At 32.0% G+C, this 21,031-nt stretch overlaps 1 long non-coding RNA gene across 1 annotated transcript; it reads left to right on the forward strand.

Annotated features, from left to right (window-relative positions):
• The first annotated feature begins 1,766 nt into the window (after positions 1–1,766).
• LOC127720165 (uncharacterized) lies at positions 1,767–15,244 on the forward strand. Its single transcript, XR_007990637.1, has 4 exons — positions 1,767–2,115; positions 11,177–11,271; positions 14,186–14,268; positions 14,517–15,244. It is a non-coding gene; the product is annotated as an uncharacterized LOC127720165 (long non-coding RNA).
• Positions 15,245–21,031: the final 5,787 nt, after the last annotated feature.

The following is a 21,031-nucleotide window of genomic DNA, read 5'->3' on the forward strand; positions in this document are numbered from 1 at the left end:
TAACTTGTTCCTTCATTTATAGGAAATTCAATACCTGCTGCTGAACATTAAGCAAACAACCAATCAATTACAATTCTACATTGACACAAACGCTTAGGGGCCACTTCAATACTTAATTGATAGGGGTGCCGCTGGGATTCTGTTACCCAACCCTTTTCATATAATGTAGATCTTAGAAATGTATACCTTTTCATATATTCCGTAGTTAAAAATGTAACCTTTTCACATATTGGTGGGTTTCGTGTAGCGTGTTGGAAAAGTAGAAAATAACAGACTCAGATTCCTTATGTTATGTTTAATTACTGCGAGAATTTCGGCTGTGAACAAAAGTACAGGGCTTTTCATATAACAAGTAATTGGAACTTTATTGTCCTTATCATAGTTTTCCCCACCTATTCACATATTTTCAAGCTGGAAAATGTGACCTATTCCAGTGGCACGTCCTATCACCTTGTAAATATGAAGTGCCCCCCCCCCCCCTCCTTCCCACCCCGAGCACAAACCGTTGTCGGGTAATTTAATCAAGAGCGCGTTAGCGCAAGGATATGTTGACTTTCGGACTTCGAATCGTTGAGATGACCTAAAACTCAAAAGACAGTACCGATTCAGTTCTGGACATTGTACTCACATTCGAAGATAACCTGGAGGTGTATATATATATATATTGATTGATTGTTGTTTGCTTTACGTCCAGTGGCAAATACGTCATGCATATTCAGGACTTGTATGTATATAGACAAACGGTAATTGCATGTACAATATAGGTGTACCTACACATCGGAATTCAAACAAGACGACTATACAGAAATATTGTACATCTAACATCAACACCATTTTCTTGAATAAAAAGTACAAATTAAGGATTATCATCTGACAAAACATCTGATTAGACAAAAATTGAAAACAAGCAACAACAACTGCCAAATGTTCTGACGTTGTTTATGCAGTATATACGATTCTCGCCCACCCCCTATTATCTTTATAATGAGAGGAACAAAAGGCACATTTGAAAAAAAAAATACAAAATAAAAACCATAGATACACAATAAAATCAGTGTTTTCGCTCTGTTGAGTAATATAATGTACTGTGTAACATGTAAATTATGAAAAAAATAAGGTGGTCCGAGGACACAGTTATCCGAGGACACAGTTATCGTCATTTGATTTTTCGAATATCGTTCCTAGTTTAGACAGTGTATAACTTGCAATTTTTCTTCCTACACTTTCCAAATTTATTTCTTTAAATTTTACGCATGAAATATCTAGTACGGGGATGAAATTACAGAGGGGCTTGATGGGGGTGTCTCATCACCATTCACGAGTTGATTTTTTTGTCAATCACGATTCACAGAAAATAAATTTCCATGATCACGGATCACGAAAATATAAAAAAAAAAAAATCTGTAGAAAAACGGATCACGTTAGCGAAAAAGCGCCGATCAGAACGAAAATAACCCATCAGGCCCCTCATTACATGTTTAAAAAATTTGCCGATGAATTTTTAGGTAAGTAGTAAATTGATTCAGTTAAAAAAGGTCCAAAATTAGTTTGTCTGAAAACTGAAATATAGACCCCCCTTAACATAGAATTATTCCTCTTTTAAGTTAAAACTAGAAGACTTTTCTTTAATTTGAATTGATTGTCTAAAAGAAATGCACTAATCTAGTACATTGCACTACGATGTAACTGTGTTCTGGGGTCAGGTGATGTGTTTATGTATTGATCTTATATCCCGGCGAACCGTGAATACTTCAGATCCACCGGTGTAAGATCAAAGATGACTTTGACTGTCAAGCGTGAACGTTGTATCCGATACACTGAATGACTTTAAAAAAGTAGAATTATTGATAAATTATATACCTGTAAAAGTTAAACTATGAATAGGGATATGACAGACGAAAATTTTGCACATGAACAAGGAATGATTCATTTCGATTTCTGGTATACATATATTTTGTTTGGTTTTGTAATTGTGTTCTTTTTTATACAAAATCAAATAATCAAACGTTATGGAAAACCAAACACATCAATTACAGTGTACGACTCCTGGTTATGGCGGAACTTATGCGTATCACTAACACATGGATTTATTGTTGGTATTTGGAGCATTATAAGGTATGATGTAACACGGTTAAGTCAGAAACGAGGCTTTTGTTTCATGTCACTTTATTTGAATACAACCTTGATACAAGTAATAGCTTTTCTAAAAAGCTAGCCGTCTCATAGCTGATTAAAGTGGAAAATGTTTTCTCTTTGTAGTTTAATTCGTTCAGAATTGTATGTAAATTGTAGTGGATTACAAAAATTATAAAAGGATTATACAATTTTTTAGATTTACCAATTTCTTTTGCGGAAAGTATTAACACTGGAAATGGAGGGGTAATGTCTTTTTATCGATTATTTTTTTTCAAACAGATATCGAAGTTGTTCGTTGACTTTTTCTTTGGTTGTTTGCTTTTTCGTTCGTAATAGACATCCAAAAGTGTAGAGAGTGAAACGTAGTAAAATTTAAACATATAAGAACACAATTAATATATTTCCAACGGTATCTCACATCTTTTCTAAAATGATCCTAAAAATGTAAAGCGTCACATATATGTATGGTTATTTTGCTGTCAATGAAGATTTTGTCTATTCATTGTAGTTGGACTGCAATGTGGAATGCCCCACGCCTCTCTTTCTATATTTGAATAATGAGTATCCTTAACAATTAAATGTTTCTTTTTTTCAGATTATTTGGTTTTATTTGACTTCTTGATTATATTTTTTGATGAAAAATACTCAGAGTCACTGAGTCGTGAGACGGGTAATTTGTTATATAAGACCTACTGTAAGGGCCTGAAATTCAAAACAGTAGTTTCGCCGCCATTCTTTTTCAAATTATAATGGACGTCGTTGGTTATAAAGAAGGTGATAAGTTCTGCAAAGCTATTTTAAGTTCACTATGAGGCCATCAACATAAGAGAATCAACAATTTTGACCAAAAACTTTATTAAGCATACAGCTTGATATTGTATCTTTTGTTATTGTTTTACTTGCACATCTTCATATTTATTTACTATACCATTTAATGTTGGATGACGAATAAGGCCCTTATCATACTTACCCTTAAAAGCTTGACATACTGGATTGACATAATATTTTGTCGGAGGCTGTTCGTATGTTGACATATAAATGTCTTTTTGTTTTATGATCATATTATATGTATGTTTATACTTGTTTTACAATTCTTGTAGAAAACATACAATTAAGAATAATCAGTAAACAGTATTTTCGTCTTTTAAATTTATAATATTCTTTTATTTCACTTTCTCTCAGATAGCATGTCTAGTATAAATAGTCAATAAACCTCAAAACAAACATTAGAAGTTTGTTCCTGACCCTGCTCATAGTTTCAAGTGATATCTGAATTATTTTTTGCTATTAAGATTATTTTTTGTAACAAAAAAATTGTTCCGGCGTGACATTTGTTCCGCCGGAACTTATTTCATAGGAAATATGTTCCACCGGAATTTATATCACAGAAAATTTATACCCGTAATATATATTATAAGGAAATATGTTCCAGCACTGTTAAATTTGTTCCAGAACTAATTGTTTTACTAAATGTTAAATAAGTTCCGTGTGTTATAGATTTACATGATGCATTAATTTTATATCAAGCAAAACATTCTATAGTTGTACCTGACAAATTTAATACTCAACATTGAAGTCTTTAAACAACACGAAAACATTCAAAATGAGGTAAATCTTTTAGAAATTCAAATTAAGTCAGCATATATATTGTACGTAGATAATATGATTAAAAAACAAATGCACAACTATGAATAACAACTGTAATAAATATTTAAAACACACTCTTTCATTTTTCTACAAATTTTGATATGAAGTAACATATGTTGAATTGCAATATTCATAAATTATAAATGATTGATCTATAAAAAAAATTCTGATGGATTTTTCTTATTCTTCGCTTTTCTGCCTCATTAAATTATTGTCATTTTGGTATTTTTTTATGGATAATGTAATAAAACATTTTGCTATACTCCACAGAATCCATATTGGATGTTTACACCTTTTATTCATTACATTATCAATATAATACATGTTTTTATAATGTACCTGAATTATAACTTTAAATTCACTGATAACAATTCTACATTTTTTCTACAAATTTTTATATGAAGTAACATATGTTGAATTGCAATATTCATAAATAAATGATTGATCTATAAAAAAATTCTGATGGATTTTTTTCTTATTCTTCGCTTTTCTGCCTTATTAAATTATTGTCATTTGGGAATTTTTATATGAATAATGTTATTAAACATTTTGCTATACTCCACAGAATCCATATTGGATGTTTACACCTTTTATTTATTACATTATCAATATGATACATGTTTTTATAATGTACTTGAATTATAACTTTAAATTCACTGATAACCATTCTACATTGGCTAGAAGTATACATGGTATAGGGGGGGGGGGGGGGGGGTTGAGATCTCAAAAAACATGTTTAACCCTGCCGCATTTTTGCGCCTGTCCCAAGTCAGGAGCTTCTGGCCTTTGTTAGTCTTGTATGATTTAAAATTTTAGTTTCTTTTATATATTTCGGAGTTTAGTATGACGTCCATTATTACTGAACTAGTACATATTTTTGTTTAGGGGCCAGCTGAAGCACGCCTCCGGGAGCGGGATTTTCTCGCTGTATTGAAGACCCATTGGTGGCCTTCGGCTGTTTTCTGCCCTTTGGTCGGGTTGTTGTCTCTTTGACACATTCCCCACTTCCATTCTCAATTTTATCGGTATAAAAGATAACTTGTATAACCAGTGGAACATATTTCACAGACAAAGAACTTATTTCATCAGGTAAGGAACAAATCTCACGGTCCATTGGAGAAGACCGTAGATTGAACTTAAGAAGTAAATTGTCACGTTTTGTTTGTTGCTTAATTGGGTTGCTGTCTAAATTAATTATGTATACTTCACATCTCCTTTAAAACCATTCATAGACATTAAACATTGCTTAAAATATGTAAGCATACATGTATAATTGCTTTTATCGTCTGAGAGTAGTTTTTTGTTCTTATATATTCCCTTTTAGATATATTTTTAGTCTTCTATTCTTCAACGTCTGCTATCTTGCTAGGAAGAGCTAGCTAGGTAGATCTAGACAACATCCAACTCAGCCCAACGATCTTGGGGTGTGTATAGGGCACTTATTATGTAATGAGTGGAAGGGATGCGTCGCTGGGATAGGTCACGGAAGCTTCATGATATTGCATGAGGTCGAGAAATTTAGGTGAAATATAAGACAAGGTTGATGATTGAATCTGAAACTAATCAGATATCAATTTTTTTTTACAGATGCAATTAAAATCACCAGAGATTGTGTATATATGTCTCTAAAATCACTTTCGTAAATGTTTTAAGATATTTGTCAAATCTATTTACTAGTATCTAACCATGAAATATAGTGTAACAATGATAGCTATGTGCAGGTATATATACTTATTGTAAAAAAATATGATAGCTAGGGTAACTACATGTATGTTCTTTTATCATTCAATATATAAAAAGGGTGGGGTATTGGATGTCTCAGCTGCTCACCCCTGCCATAGAAAGGTCGAAGTGCCGCCGCCCCCGCCCCCGCCCCCGCCCCCGCCCCTGAGATAAAAATTCTCGTGTAAATTAATATTAATCGAAAAGAAATTATTTGATATCTACGTTTTAAAATGTTTGTGTTGCCTTTAGATTATCTTACTGAGTATAAATAAATATAACATAAGAAAAAAGCATTTTCCTAAAAGTTTTCTTATGTTTTCACTTTTAAAATGTACGTAACTTGAAATAATCACGTGTGTGTTTACAAATCTTCAGGAGATTCGGCTATTTATAGATAAGTGTTACCTGCATGTGAACCGATAACCAGGCAAATCTATTTACTAAAATAAAGAGTTCAGATCCGACACTCTACGGGATTAAAAGACATTTACTAGGTTTGAATTGTCCCAACCAATCAACGAACTTTAATTATGACAGCGTCAGTAATATCTTCCAATCAGGTAGTAAGAAAGCTTTTAGCCCGCAGACTGTCCATCGTTCAACTCTTAATACCGTCTCCGAGGAGACGGTAATTATGTAAAGACGATGCTAGCTCAGGACAGACGAACTCACAATCCTGCGTTCAAGTTGTTGGTGTATAACATGTCGATTTGATGCGGTCTTTATTCATGATTGTAAGGTCACAGGTTCCAAACCATATAAAGAGATGAATGCTACCTATAAATCCGTTTATTTTACATTTAATGTTTTTCTCAAGCCATTTTCCAACTGTTTCAGTTTGTTTCTTATGGTATGCTGTTTCGCCAATGTACTAGATTAGGGTGCGAGTTGAGCTCACGCAAACATGTTTAACCTCGAAACATTCTTTAGTTAGGAACTTGTTATTTAGTGGTTGTTGCAATTGTTTGTTGCAGTTTATCAAATTTATTTTTTCGTCTTGAACATGCAAGACATGTTTGTCACCGATTGTTTTTTCGTCTTTTATTTATTATTGTGTTGTCTGTCCATCTCCTCGTGTTTTTTTCTCTCAGAACCTTGGTATTTTCTCTCAGAACCTTGATATTTTCCTATTTTAAAGAAAACATGAAATAAGATATGGAAAAAATGTAAAGAAAGCGATATGTGTATGATTGGAAATGAGACATGTATCCATTAAAGACCATAGGACAAAAAAGCATATATGTTCAGTAGTTGTCGTTTGTTGATGTGGTTCATAAGTGTTTCTCGTTTTTTATATAGATTAGACCGTTGGTTTTTCCGTTTGAATGGTTTTTACACTAGTAATTTTTGGGGTCCTTTATAGCATGCTGTTCGGTGTGAACCAAGGCTCCGTGTTGAAGACCGTACTTTGACCTGTAATGGTTTACTTTTATAAATTTTTACTTGGATGGAGAGTTGTCTCATTGGCACTCATACCACATCTTCTTATATCTATATATGTGAACAGTTATAGGTCATCGTAAAGCCGTCAAAAATGAGCAAACCGTTTACTGACCCACAGATTAACAAAATGTGAAAATATTCAAAAGAGAAAACCAATTATTACTACGACAATAAACGAAACACGATGTTTGCAGACAGAAACCATACATTTCATATTAAAAGAAAATTACACTGTTGAACACGTTAAAGCTTTCCTACAATCAAACATAAGTTTTAAAGGTGTTTACTATTGTGGTTGCTGTTGTTTTTATTGTCTTTTTTTTTGGATGCTCGGAATAGTTTTTGGTTAGTTTGCTTAGTGTTTCCTTGTAACTTTGCTCATGTAATGTAGTTTAAAAAAAAAGACACGATTAGTATATCATTCTTACGATGGATTCTCCATATTCCACAGTCTGACTAAAGCCAGCCCCCACTTTAATGCATGATCAAATCACTTAACACATTATTAAATGTTACAGTTTTGTGAGCACTGCCGTAGTTTCTGGACTGGAAAAAGTTAAATGCATAAAATCTAGAAAGACATTAGAAGACCTACGTGTAAAAGGTGACATAAACACTTATTGCAAACCAACTTATTTTCGCGGATACTTTATTTCGCGTTTGTGCCTTTTTCTAGCCAACTTTGCGGCGATTTAATTTCGCGATTTTCACATTTACTTGATGTAGTTTAATTAGAAGAGATCCAAGTTTGCAATATTCGGGACGATTTATATTTCTCTAATCGCAAAAGTCGTAAAAATAAATCGCTCGCGAAAATGAGTTAGTTTACAGTAACTCAAAGATACCATCATTTTTATTGGGTAAAGATTGCATGAAATGCAATCAAAACCCTAAGGTACTGATTTGATATCTAAATCTTCCAAGGTTTATCACTTCCTTTGAGATACACAAAATATAGTGCATTGATCATAACATTCTATACATCCTATCCATGAACATTTCCAGAAATTTATTAATGAAATATATGCTCAGATATTCAAGTCACACAATGATGTTATACTTGTCAAGACAATTACACAACTTTTGCAAGGTGCAGGAATCTTATATATCTGTTCTAAAAATATCAATGATGTCATTGAAACATTTTTTGAAATATTGAAATATTTTATTTCACTAAAGGCCTCACATGAGACATGATAGTACAACACTATAACAAATAAGAAATACTGCATGCACAAACATATTTACAAATGCATGAATAAATAGGAAGGTAAATATCATTTGTAAACTGACATTACAATTTTACAGAACTTAGCTAAGCCAACAAGAAAAAATTTATCTTTGCTGTTCATTAAATCAGAGAAACTCAAAGTATTCTTCACTTTACAAATATCTGCTGGTACAAATTTCAGCCGTTCAGCATTAAAGAAAGTACAATTATATATGGAATGAAATTCATCTCCTAGCACATTTCTGTTAAATAAATCACATATTCTTTCTGATCTATCAATGCTATAAAATCTACCACATTCAATAGGTAACCTATGACTACTGCACCTATATTTACACAAATTAGTTCTTAAATCAAAAGGCAATGTAGTTAAATAATCTTCAAAACCAAACTCAGACTTGTACATTCTATAATTTAAACATTTTGATGTATTAAATATCTGATCCTTCCATTCATTTACAAACAAATTGTGGTAATACTGTTTCACATTTTTAGACAACTTACAGTTTGTATCTATATATTGATTTTTCCAGGCATTAATAAAACCACATTCAGATAATATATCTTTTACACAATTCAACCACTTAGAGTGATATATATCACCAGAATCAAGTTTATATAGCATTTCATATAATGTACGAGAAATTTTCTCTTATTTGCCTGTAACAATACGTTTCCAAAACCAACCATTCTTGCCTTAATATTAACAGATATTGGTACTCTACCAAGTTCACCATATGCAATGCAATTAGGTGTACATTTTTTAACTTTCATTATATATTTACAAAATTCTTAATGCAATGATTCAATAACATCATTTTGCTCATACCCCCAAACTTCTGCACCGTACAAGAATATAGGGCCAACCATAGCATCAAAAAGTTGTAACAATACATCTATAGGTAAATACAATTTTCTTGCCTTACGTAATACATAAAACATTGCTTTTCTGGCTTGTTGAACCAGTTTAGATTTATTAACATGAAAAGTACCTTTTCTAGAAAATACAATACCTAAATATTGAAATTCATCAATAAAAAATAAACGGTCATTATTATATATAAAATGAACATTTTCAGCCTGTCGACTTTTAGAAAATATAACAACAAGGGGTTTTTGCAGTATTAACTTTAAGATTCCATGTTTCACAATATAAATACATTGCATTCAATGCTGATTGTAACTCAGCTGCGGATTCTACAAAAATGACTGTCGTCCGCATATAACAACAGATACAATTTGAAATACACTTCATTATCATCATTATCAAACAGTAAATGAGACGTATTACAAACATCATTCAGACCACTATAAGCATGTGACATAAACTCAGTCAAATCATTAAGAAAGTCATTGTAAAGTCATCTTTAAAAATTGGAGTTATCTTCCTTTGTCAAGAATTTTAGTTGAATCAACTACAACCAATGCTTTATACAATGCAATATTTAATTTTACTTCCCACTGATAAATCAAGGATCTTACTATATACATTCGTGGATAAATTTAAGCAATCTTTACCCTTCAGTGCTTACAAGCACTTTGATTGTTTGGGGTATTTTATTATGACATTGATTTAAACGGATATTTAGAATTTAAGATGGAGTGACATTAACCATAAAATATCAATTGCAATTTTAATGCACCCACCATACAAGCGGCTTAACCATATACCATTCGAAAGTATATCATCTTTACTGAAGTCAATCTTTTTTTGCCCGGTTGTCAAATATTCGTCCGGTGCAATATCCGTCAAATGGAAAGCAATTGTCAGGGACGGATAATTGCTTGATTTTCAAGATGTAAAAATGGTAAAAATTAGCGAATACTTGAGTGATGCTTATCAACAACCATTTCTCCATTCGTTTGTATCTACCTAATTCAGTAGAGATAGAATAAGTCAAATAGATAAGAGTTTATCCTGAGACATTGAAATATTGAATAACTAGACGGTAATCTTTCATTTTATTCTTTTTCCATGCAGTGCCATAAATCTGACAATCTTGCACATTTTGTCCGTTTAATGTGTAAATCTCTGTACCCGATTCTGGAGGAACACTAAAACGTAGCGGTAGTAAAGTTCAAACATGCTGAATCTATCTCTTAAGATTATTGTTTATTTAATATTATGTTTTAAGCTACATACATGAATTTGATTGAAATTTTTTTTTTATGTTACCTCCTTTACACTTCAAGGAATATCATTGCTTAAAAGCCAACTTGTGGGAGCCGTGTATATTTATTATTAGGTCACTCGGGCATGTTTTATTTTTAGTACATGGTCAGTAAGCGTGGTTTATTATGAATACACGGTTATTAGTAAAGTTACTCTCTTTTAAAACGAAACTGATATATTGTCCTCAAATAGACATAATAATTTTAATTTTTCATAGTTTTTGGACGAAAACATGTCTTAGAGACAACGACTTTCTAACTGTAGATAATTGAAAGTTTGTGTAATGTTGTGTTAAAATTGTATATAGGTGCCAGTAACCTAATACGATATAAACTGTATAAACGGGGCCACTTTTGCTCACTCTCGTCCCGTATGAAATTCACTGACTTTGCATATATATCGTTTTAAGGTCACGAGCACACGGTTTAACTACTAATATTTGTATAACTGTCTGGTGCACGATGTCCGCGTTGTTATAATTCACTCATTCAAAACGCTCTCTTTTTAGTACAGATTTAATGGGAAAATATGAACCTGTAACAAATAGAAACAGATCAATAGAAAGAAAAATGATATTTGTAATAATAATTATTACTTATTTGACAGTTTATCTTCGTCGTTTGCTTATTTTAGTTACTCATATTTTTACTTTACAGACTGCATGTACCAACTTATATATTATATAAAAGAAAATCGCTAAAATAAAAGAGTATTTAATTAATCCAAGTTATTTGGACTCTGTTGGAGAGTTGTCTCATTGGCAATCCTACCGCATCTCTTCTTATTTTATATTCATACTTGTAAATTTTAAATATTTTCAGCTTCCTTTATCATCATGAAGATCATCCGGGGCTTTTTGAAGATCCCTTTTTATTTTTCAATACATCTTCATTCTTGATGATGATAGTCTCAACAGGTAAGGCTAGTAAAAATATATAGTATTTATGAAACTATAATCATGTAGACATTTGAATTGCATATTAAAAAATTAATATTGGTAGAAACGGAAAAAAACAATATATTTTAATAGATATGAATATTAATTTTAAGATCAGATAATTAATAAATAATACTAAGGTCAATGGAAAACAAAACACAGACACACCAGCACGGTCAAATGCAAATAGACAAAAGACAAACAACAGGCCACAAAACACGACACTTAAGCTAAAAGTTTACCAACAAGAACGAACCCCATTAAAACTGGGGCGAAATTTGGTGCTGCCGAAGAGAAAGCTGTTCCAGCTCAAATTGTAGAACTCTTTTTATACTTGCCAAAGTCATTGTTATTCAAAGGAAAAAATCAAATCTCAAAGAGCATACAAGATAATGACAAGTACGCCAAAAAAAAAAACATGCACACGACTAAAAAAGAATAATAAAGCGACGAACATTATAGTGGTTATATCAGGTATCGAGCGTTAATTTCTATGCACGAGTAGCGGACTTGAAGTTTCCAGGACCTGCATATTTGTTCTTTCCAGAAGTCACTATATTTGGATTAAGCATACTCTGAACAATTTATAAACCAGTAACATATTTTTCATCACGAGTGATTTAAAATAGAGGTCAAAGACACCAAGGGGGACAATGCAAAATGATAAGTAAAAAAAAAACCATGGCAAAAATCGACAATCAACGAAAAGACAAACATCAGTTTGCAAAATACAACACAGAAAACAAAAGACTGAGCAACGCAAAACCAACCTAAAACTTTGGATGATCTCATGTGCTCCAGACGGGTAAGCAGAACCTGCTCCAAACATTGCAATCATGGTGTTGTTCATGGCAAATTTGTGATAAGGGAGCTACCATTTGATTTTTATGGGGGTGGGGGAGCTAGGATGAAATATGAAAAAAGACAGGACAGGATATTTGAGAAAAAAAGGCAGGATGAGCAACTTGGCAAAAAATGGAACTCTATTCGGTCCTGCCTTTTTTTTCAAATAGTTTATCCTGACTTTTTTTTTCCATAAATTGTCATCCTGCCTTTTTTTGCCAAGTTGCTCATCCTGCCTTTTTTTACTCAAAACTCCCTTCTGCCTTTTTTTCAAATTTCATCCTTGTCCCCCATAAAAATCAAATGGTAGCTCCCTTAAACGCTTGTGAAATGGCACATCAACATTTTCAGGAAAATGTGCACAGTTTTGTGTATTAAACATAAACGTGTCTTTGTTCAGAAGTTGTCGGAAAGAAGAACAGAGGAATGCATATCAATAGAAAAATAATTTCACAAGAGTGAAAGAAAAGAGGACAGACTAGGTTCCTATGAAATCTATTTCACGCTAGAGTCATTGAAAAAAAATCACAGTATAACAGCTGAATGTGTGTGTATTTGACTGAGAATCTAGCAAGTGCAGCGTATTTCTAAACATTTGATAATATTATAACGGAAATTATGTTAGAATTCGGTTAATTTTAAGTAGTTATCGTCCAAATGAAAAGGAGACATTCTAAACCAAAATTGAAATCATATCGAAGGCATTACTCTGTTTTGTCTTTCAAATATACTTTAACTGAATTATATTCTTTTGATGCAAAATTTACGAAAACATGACTGTTAAATATGAAATATTGATCACACTCATAACATATTTTGAAGAATTATATTCTTATAGTATATTTGTCATTTGCCTGCCACATTTTTTAAAGAAAAGGCTAGCATAACTGCAGAGGATTTGAAAATATATATACCGTTTTTAGATACAACGTATGCATATTAACTAGAGCCCATCTTGTAATTCAGCATAAAGTATATATGACACTTGATCTCCTTTTACTATTTACATAGTCAATATTCATAAAATGTGTACTTTTACTTCGCTTATCACATAATTATATATATAAAAAAAATTTCGTTGTTTAAAATCTAATTTCTATTCAAAACATAAAAATTCTTATTTACTAAATCGAAATTTTCATTCTAGATATTCGCACAACGCATTGTTTTCGACTTACCACTTTTAAATTACTTGTCTACGTTAAAAACTAACTACCATCATGTGTATATTAATGTTTATTTAAAACAAACAACTAGCAAAACAGCAAATAAATAGGAATTGAATTGTCCATTACCTGTGAAAACAACGTCAATTCGGCCTTACGTCTTTCGACGTTAGTTTCAGAATTTCAGAATTGGCGCAATGTAATCCCGCCAATTCAGATGTTTAACGTCTATTCAAAAATATCTCTTTTTCCAGTACGGTGACCCTTCGTTTTTATTTCCTCATTTTGGTTAATAACAAGCAATGCATATTCTATTGAATTTTTATCGAGAAAACATTGGTCAATTTGTTTTAAGCTTGATTTTTTTATAGATATTTCACCATAAAAAAGTCGGGAACATTATATTAGCAACTTATCGTTATCATTTGTCCCTCGGAAGATGATAATATCAATTATATAATTTCTGCTAACATCAAAATTAACAAAATAAACAATATTTATGTGATACAGACTTTTTATAAAATGTTACACTGCTAACAAGTGAAAGTCCCGATTTCAAAATTCCATGGCGCGTTAAATCGAAAACGAGGTCGGTGACCCCATTTTTGTATTTGCTTCACCTAACCTAAACTGAAAATAATATTTAAAGAAGATATTATTGGTAGATCTGAATAGAAGGATTTGTCTTTAATACTACAACCACTGGTTTACAGATTCCAAGATTTGGACGGAAACATGCATGTATAAAATGTGCATATTTGTGAGCGATCACCCTCCCACTTACTTGTCCACACTGTGAAGTGATGTAACTACACAGCATAGGAGCAAACTGTATATACTCTTAGTGGTTATTTATATATATATTTTTTTTTTCATTGTTTCAGCTTATTTCTATTATGATTCACTAGACATTTTAGTTAATAATATGTGGAAGAAAAATAAGGAAGTACTGCTACACCATTTTCTCGTAAGTTTATTAGTTTAAATTAAATAAAATTGAAATATTTCAGAGATTCAAGACTTATGAAGCTGCTTCAAAATATAATTGCAAGAACTTTAGTTTGTAAAAAAAAAATGATAAACAAGATCTAACGAGATATGGCTGTTTTTACTTTTGTTACAGAACGGAAAATATATTCAGAATTTTACCAAGTCTTATAATGTATGTGAAATTATTCTGATATTGCACTGATTTTTCTCTTTTATTTTTTGCAGATCTCTACTTCCTTTGTATATCTATGGCATGAGAGACATGGAATTGGATATGCACATTTATGCCTTCTAGCGGAATCCAGCAGCTTTTTTCTCCATGCCAGGAAACTTTTACGAATAGCTGGATTATCATCGGACTCATTAAAGTCCCGCATCCTTTCAATTATCAATGTGATTGCATTTCTTATATTTCGTTTAATTCCTCTAGGATTTTGCGTCACAAGGATTTATCCAGAATATTTTCTAATGCGAAGACATTTTGCGTACTTTAGTTTCCTGTCATTGTCCGTGATGATAATATTTTTAATTAATGTCGGATTCTTTATCAGACTATTAAATACAGATTTTATACGACGCAATAAGAAACAAAAATGACATATTATTATGTTTGTATCGGAACCTCGGCCAATGATAATCTATATTAATTACATACTTTCTTGATTAAGCTAAATTCCATAATTCATTCACTTTTAGTCATATATTTTGTATTTACAATACTTTAAAAGACACACGTATGTCTTAATTGCAATTTGAAGATTGGTCCAGAGCATTTCTGTTGCTTAATTTTCTGTAAAAGCCTTGCTACCATTTTAATATTACCTACTTTTAACTCCGGCGTATACAATCTTTTTGGCAGGGTAGATCTAGAACATTCTGGTACTCGGTCAAGTAAGAGCAATTGAAAGAAATAAAGTCAACCTTACAATCTGTATAATTTGGTGGAAAAATAACTGTTTTCGATGATATTGCCATGTATAGAAAACATAAAAACAATTTATTTTGCCACAAACTGCACCGGTGGTAAGCTTAATTTAACTTTTTTCGGTTGCTCTTACTTGACAGTACAGGAAAGTACTACCACAGAGTCTTTGCTAACTGTACAACAAAATGACGTCTTCAAGAAGTACCTGCAACAATATGTATCACGAAACAGCAGCAACATTACTCTCTGGTATCGTTCGCTGTACTTACGAATAGATTTTGAAATAACAACGTCATACACAAGCACAAAATACAAGTTTGGATATTGGCAGAGATGGAATGAATTTTAATATTAAAATAAGAAAATGAGTTGTTTGCCGATGAGACTACTATCCACTAGAGACCAAAGGACAAAATGAAAACAATCATAGGCCAACGTATGGCCTTCAGCACTGAACAAACCCGTACAATATAGTATAAGCTAAACAACAGGCTTCGGCAAAACAAAATGTAAAACCATATATAATGCCATTGTGCACCTCTTTTTTTTAAAGGTCCGAATCATTTAGGGTGTTCCCTAATTAAAGCATGAACTTTGCCATTGTTTTGTTTGGGAGTACCAATTTGGATCCGCATCTCATCCTAAACCCCTTATTACAATTCAATCTTATAACCATAATTATAATGTTTTTGTTCACCTCATATTTTGTCTTTGTTCATAATTGTTTTTTGGGTTTCCTCACCAAAGCAAAGACTTGCCATTTCTTTGTTGAATTGGGGGATGGGGAAGGTACCAATGTCGTATCCGCAACTTCTGCTTAACCTTAACCCTTATTACAATTTATTAAAATCAATATTGGTACTCGTGTATTGTCTTTGCCTTTGTAGTAATTTGCATTACAGTTGCAAATCGACAAATCAAACATAATGAAACACCAAACAAATCTTCGTATTCAGTCTATGACTCGTGGTTATGGAGAACTTTAAACAGTATCATATCCGCATTGATTGGTGGTCGATATTTAAAGTGCTAGTATAATAAGGTACTTTGAGTAGGTTGAGTTAGAGTTACATTTTATACAAAAATTAACTCTATATTTCTAATTCTATAAGTATATTGCGTTAAAAAAGTAGGTTATGACAAATCTATTTTCGCTGATAAGAAAGGGGTGGGGGCGTATGAGGTGGCTTCGATGATTTTATATTAGCTCTGCTCTATTTAGATGAATATAATTATACATGTAGCAGACAAAGATAAATAATCCATTTTCATTTCAGATATTAATCTAAAATCAAATTTTTTGTAAAAAATGATTTTCATTTTGATGTTCTTAACACCGTCTACCTCTCTCGACTTAAAACTAAAAACTGTAGAATATTTGAGGCAACAGTAGTTTACTGATGTTAAAAATGCGTCGGGATTAAACATGTTTTATAAGAATCAGGCACAAACAATTAGGTGAGCCTGAACACTTCTTAGATGAGTTTAGATAATACATTCAGTGTAACATACATGTCATGTAAGCATCCTGAATACTAGTAAAGTTTCTCTGACAAATTTGTACGATACTGTAGATACTTTTCTTTTTATTCAACCAAATGAAACTCTGCCTTGTTTCTGCGCGTAAGAATCATGTGTCTTCAGCAGCTAAAATCAGATTTCTTTGTGAGCAATTTAGTGCTGACTTAAAGGATGAAAATAGTATTGCGTTTTTGTTTTTTGTTGTTTTTTTTTTTTTTTTTTGGGGGGGGGGGGATAAGGAAGAGGTAGGTAACAGTGAAAACAGTGAAAGTTTTTAAGCTTGGAATAGTTTTGAAATTCTAAAATTGTTGATAAAAAATAATTTGATGCAGATGCTCAAGAACGATTTTATTACTGCAGATGATAATTTTACCATAAAAACATTTTGCAAGAGTGGCACGGAGTTTCTTGAAGATTTAAAAGTTGTACTTTAAAATAAAAATGTATCTATTAGCTATTAAGCATGACTTGCTATATCTTTAAGATTTTTTCACCATAAAATTTTTGTCTGAACGGTTGTCAGTTTTTTTTTCGAGAGTTCAATAGAACACTTAAAAAAATATTTCACTATTTTATGGAAGGGCAGACTAGAATTTGTCAGAGAATGAAGACGAGATAACCTAGATAACACTAACAGAAATAAGATTTTTAAAGTTTTGCATTTTATAATTCCAAAATAAAGTCTGTTGTCAAGGATTTTTGACAAAGAACTAAGGGAAAGGGAGTGAACGATGTCTCCTACTTTTCTATATTTAAATATATTTCATTAATAATTAAATTTGAAAAAAAATTGTTAACGCGTTTTCTTGTTATTCTGCTGACAAGCTGTTTGGCAGCCACCAGTAGATCCGCCCAGCCGCCCGCCGTATGTCACCATTTTAATAACCGATATTTCCTTCGAAAATCCGGTTAAAAATAAAATATACCTTAATTTTAATTGAAAATAAGTGAAAAATGAGTGAACGGAAAAAAATACCAGACTAAGAAATACACTTTTATTTAAATATTGGTAATATCACGAAGCTTTTAAGTTTTGTGTGTCAAACTCTGAAGTAATTAATCGTTACTAAGGTATTTCACTTCACCCATTTATTTCATTATTTGATACTGTAAATTCTTAGTATTATTATATTAACATGTAGCCTTTATATGTATTTAAAAAAAAATCGAATCTAAAGCCAGATATATCAAACATTTTGTTTTTTATTTAAGCGTTTTCAGGACAAAACAATCAACTCAAACACGCCTTGAAAGTAAAATACGTACTCGACTGTCTCTTTACGATAAGATAATTGCCCATTTTTAGACCCCCCCCCCCCCCCCCAAAAAAAAAAAAAAGATGTTGCCGGGGGTGGTTCAGAGATTCGTATATGTTTTTTTTCAGTTGAATTTATGCTTGTGTATATTAAAAATCCAGAAGTATATGCACCTACCGAAATCGGTTGTTTTGTTAAATGTGCCTTTAATTTCAAAAATTAAAATATCTCGTATCTTCATTCTACCAATTGAGTATAAACAAGTATATAAGATGCAAAAAAATCTTGAATTATACACCTACATTTAACTTTTAAAAGCCATAAAAGATTAAAACAATCCAAACCTACACACTTTACAAAACTGGTTTAATTTCAACTGGTTGTCAACCCGTTTCGCTATTATCTCACCTGTGTTGAGGGGCCATGTGAGCTACATGTATTGACTTGGCGTCCGTAATTACAAAAAAATCTTTTCTGAAATTACTTGACCAAATGTTATCAAATGATTTTTCAAGAGTGAATCTAGGAAAAACAATATTCATCTACAAACATGACCACTATCTGTTAAAATGTATTCGAGTTTTTAGTTTATATCGCAAAAGTTCAAGCAGTTAGAGCAAAACTTACCGAGTAAAAACATTCAAAAGGCCAATGTCTATCTACTTTGCACTTTTCAGAAAATTCAGATCAGATAACGAAACCTGGTCCAGCAGCATTTATAAGCAATATAAGATTTTGACCCACACAGATATTCCTGTTACAACGAATCATTTTAAATGCAAAAATACCAGTTCCAGCCTTTAGTTTGTTTATTTATATATGTATATGAATATAATTATGAAAGACAACAGGGTCACCAGGGTGTGAAGTCCATGTCATCAGAAATAAATATTAAGCATAGATCTAGAAATCGATAGATAGTCATGACATTTGAAAAAATTCTCTCTTGTATTCGAAGAGTTTGCAGTTGTGTTTTGCCTAAACAAATTGACACACAAAATGAATATATTAGTATTGTGGAATTTTTTAATAATGTTCAATACATTGGTAACACCAGTACTAGGATAATAATCCTGTCACGTATGAATTGGGTAAAATATTTCAGAAAACAAGATGGAAATGTGACAGTTAACGTGCGGTAGGTGCAACAGGATACCGACAGCTTACATGGCTCGTCAGGGTGGAAGCTAAAAAGTGGATCAAAGTCCATGAAAATTTGATTTAAAACATTTATTCGTTCCAACAAAGTTATTGAGATTTTGTTGAGGATTTGACCATTTATGGCAACAAGAAACTTTTTAGAATTTAATGCAAAGAAGGTTTAAAGTCTTTCGCCAAAAAATACTATCAATTTCTTCTTATCCTATGTTAACTTCCATGCAATCTCCATCCCTTCATGATCATTAAATTGAACTGTAAAATATTTCTTAGTATCTTTCGAATGCCTTTATAATGTCTGATGTATACATAATTATGACAATAACTGTTGTAAGCACAAGATTCACTGCACACTTTTAAAGTTCTGCTTTATCAAACATTAAAATGTACTGTGAACTGAAGTTTTGCGAAATTTTTTGATCTGTACGATTGAGATTTTATCTAAGAGAACATGGTTTATCTATAAGTTGAAAATGCGGCTATGCACTAGCTTTCAATAGCTGCGAGTATTCGTTGTTCAATAATTTGTGTCTTAATGTTTTTACTTTATGTGCTAAATTGTTGTGTTGTTACACCACTTTACCAATAAAGGAGGAAAGGAGGAGGGGTTGGTTGGGTGGAGGTGGGGAGGGGTGTGTAGAGCGCAAACAAACATGTTAATGACTATGCGGTATGGGCTTTGTTCATTGTTGAAGGCCGTACGGTGACCTATAGTAGTTAATTTCTGTGTCATTTGGTCTTTTGTGGAGAGTTGTCTCATTGGCAATCATACCACATCTTCTTTTTCTATATGTTAAGCCCTGTCAAGAGTGCCCAAAACAAGTGATTGTCGATGGTTGCTTTCTGTCATATTTGTATTTAAATGGTTCAAAGTTGTAGTTAAAATCAGGCCGAAGGTATTCATTTTTTAATCGTTTACATTTTTATAGCTAGTATTCGTTATGGTTTTTGCTCGTTTTTGAAGGTCATACTTCGAATCGCAATTGTTTACATCTTGTTCCATTCTAGTTAGTTTTTATCAGTCATGTTTGAAAAGCAAGTCTAGGTAGGTTTTTTTTCATCCAGTCGAAGTTTATTGGAGACAGTGTATATATTTAGGAAGAAATTAGAGGCACCAGTAATTAGATCATCTATCCTCATACATTTAAGTGAAATAAACCAGTCAAACCTTTATGGTCGTTATAAATGTCGCTTAACTTTAAGCACCTTTTAAAACTGTTTAGGTTGGTATATTATGTAGATAATCATCAATTTAAGGGCATTTAATATCTTAAATAAAACTATTCTAATTAGATGTACTTTCATCTGATATTGGACGGAAGACGTTGGCCTTTTATGTTTTATAAGTTACGATTATTTTGAAAACGCTTATTAAACAGCCAAATGGATGCACAAAAGTAAAAATAGGAGTCACAGATCCGATTGAATACAATATCTGCCCAATTTTATTGATTTTGTAACATTTGTTTCAAATATGACCAACTTTTTATCCAAAATCACCAGCACCGTATCAGGACCCACCAGTACAATGACAGGACCCACCAGCACAGTATCAGGACATGAATAAACTGAAAAATGCATAATTTTGATAAATTGCACTGGTTTTTCACAAAATAATTTGGTCGTGTGGATTTGGGTATAGAAAGCGGACTCTTGGAGCATTTTTGTTTTATTTTGTCAGTTCTAGATTTTCTGAAAATTAGCATTTTTGTGTTACGCTTACTGAAACAGTTTAGAGGGTCACAATTTAAATGGTTTGCCTATGAACCCATAAGAAACAAAATTAAAAAATCTCAACTATTTCCTTCCTTTTTTTATGAGAGAAAACGTCACAAATCATCATTTTTGTCTTTGTTTACATATTTTCAATGATCACCAGC

Source organism: Mytilus californianus, unplaced genomic scaffold (assembly GCF_021869535.1).
Source record: "Mytilus californianus isolate M0D057914Y unplaced genomic scaffold, xbMytCali1.0.p SCAF_11, whole genome shotgun sequence".
Classification (NCBI taxonomy): Eukaryota; Metazoa; Mollusca; class Bivalvia; order Mytilida; family Mytilidae; genus Mytilus; species Mytilus californianus.